Genomic DNA, 2,524 nt, shown 5'->3' on the forward strand with positions numbered 1-2,524 from the left:
GCGAGAAGCTCGAGGGAGCACTTCCTCAGCGCCTTGGGGTTGAATATCGTGGAGATCCTCGCATGTCTTTGCGTCGTGGTCTCACTGAAGACATTAGAGACAAACCAAATTCGGGTCTGTCACCGACACCTGCCAATGACAAGGATCACATGGCTTAAAACCTGCCTTTCTAGTGGACATCCTTCACATCAGAAGACAAAGTCTCAAAAATTCTTAAACAAAGGGTTGAAAAAAGGTCAGGCACAAAAGTGACTGTTAGCAGCGGTTATCCGGATCTACACGGACAGGTTCGGAAACAACCTGTCAGTACACCTATATAGAAACTGCGCACCTCCCCTCCAGTGCACATGGCGCCAGCTGGAGCCAATCAACGCCACTTACTGAAAAGCATTGGTACTGCTCACCTAAAAATTTCCAGATCTAGTCTGACACCTGAGGAATAGTGTAAGCTAAGGAAACTGCAGCTAGAAGTCTTCATTAGGCTGATGCCTGCAATTTGAAGTGTGACCTCTCCAAAGCAGGAAGACAAACAGAGTGTATGTCCAAAAGGCAAGCTTCAAAGGGGAAGCCATATTTTGAGGGCAAACGGTGATACACACAAAAGAGTGTCATCTCTTTTGTTCTTGTGGACATGCCGGCGTCTGGGACAGAGAAGGCAAAACAGTTGCCAAGTCAGTTTTCCTGTGGGGGTGTAGCCCTCAGGTAGCCATACCTCTAGTGTGGACTACCAAGCTCCATACACAGAGAGAAGGGTGCTGCCATCTTAGGAGTGGGCAGAATATTGCACTCTTGGATGGCTAGATGCAACACATTGAAGGAAGTCATCAGATGGGAGGGGAACTGGTAGTCCGCTGGCTAATGGTCACCGCATCCATCGAGGGAAAGTTGTGTATAACAGCGGCACCCAGACCTCAGATCATATCTGCACTGGAGAGAGGACCAAAGGAGTGCCATGCAGTTCCCTGGACCTGGAAAAGAGGCTACGCCAAAGACTGGACTGCACCTACTGATTCTGGGCTAGCAAAGAGATACTTGTGCCTGTATTTCCTGGTTGAAGATAATTGCCCCAGACTGCAGAGGTCAACTCCAAGAGTCAGTTGACTGACTTCCTGTTACTGCTCCAGGGCCACAAAAGCACAATGATTCTACCTCTGCAAGTTGGTAGCCACAATAGCTTGATTGCCACTGACTGCTGAAGCGCAGTCAAAGTGCTCCAAAGTTGAACCAGAGTGTGCTATACCCGGAAGAGTCGGAGTGCAATTTAGTCACCCACGATGGACACTATTCTCAGTTAAAGGAAACTGCTGGTTTTGCTGTGACTGGATACCAGTAGTCCAATTTGAACTTTGAAGGGACTTTACCTTATTTTTATACTTTTGTTGCAAGATAACTTTAAAAACACTTTAATTTTTAAAGACAAGTGGTGCAGGACAGCTTATGTGCTTCTTTTGTTTTCCTTCAGTTCAACTGTAAATAAATGCTTCTCATGTATTTTATATATTTGAAAGTATTCGTGCTTTGTAAAGTAAACAGCAGTCTAGTGCGGCTGTTCAACCAGGGGCCACATGTAAAGGTCAGAAAGGTCGCATGCGCCCCCCCACAGGCTGTACTTTGAGTGTCACATGGTCTAAGGTTTTTCAAACAACCCTGACTAGACCCAAGACGGATTACTTAGTTTAAAGCAAGGCGAGGCCTCACAGCCACACCATATAATAAACCACTTTCCTCAAAGTATTTTTTCCATGATTATTTAGTAGAATGTGCATTACCATGTTCCTAACAAGTTTTCTGGTAGTGAACGCTTGATACATGTTAAGCGGAATCCTATAAATGCAATGTTGTGCATGTACGATACCAATGAATATTTGTTTTTGCAAATGTACACATAGTACTAGACATACATTCTCTGGTGCAGTTATAAATTCAGATATACTCTTGATTTAGTTGTAGATTTGTTATAGTGAATCTACACTTGCCTCTCTGAATTTATATTCATTGCATTTTTTCAATTGTACATTTGATATGTTCTAAATCACTAGTGAAATTAAATTTATACCAGGTTTTTCAAGGAATGCCCACATAAGTTAGACCAAATATTAAAAGAATTTGAAGAACTCGCATTGGTAAAGGGGCTCTGGAAAGTGTCCACGAAGTTTATAAGAAAATCACTGACCACGTTTTTCTTTCCTTTTGTACAACTCAAGCTATACACAGTTTTGAACACATTTAACGTGTTTTTTCCTCAAATAGAAGAGGTAGTTTTTACTATTTATTAAGGTAGACGTGGTTCAAATAGATTATAAATATGGATGTCAAATTGGAAGCAACTTTGAGAAATTGGTGCTTTAAGATGATCTATGAAATTTACTGGAGCGCACTGCTACCAATGGAATTTTGGTGCTGGAACTCTCAGTCTGACATCGAAGACCAAATTACAAAGACATAGGTTTTAAGTTCCGTGGAAAATTTGACCAGAGCTTGATTTTGGCACCAAGACAGTGAGAGGGACATCCACAAAACTGTG

The sequence above is a fragment of the Lissotriton vulgaris genome, chromosome 2_1 (genome assembly GCF_964263255.1).
Source record: "Lissotriton vulgaris chromosome 2_1, aLisVul1.2, whole genome shotgun sequence".
Classification (NCBI taxonomy): domain Eukaryota; kingdom Metazoa; phylum Chordata; class Amphibia; order Caudata; family Salamandridae; genus Lissotriton; species Lissotriton vulgaris.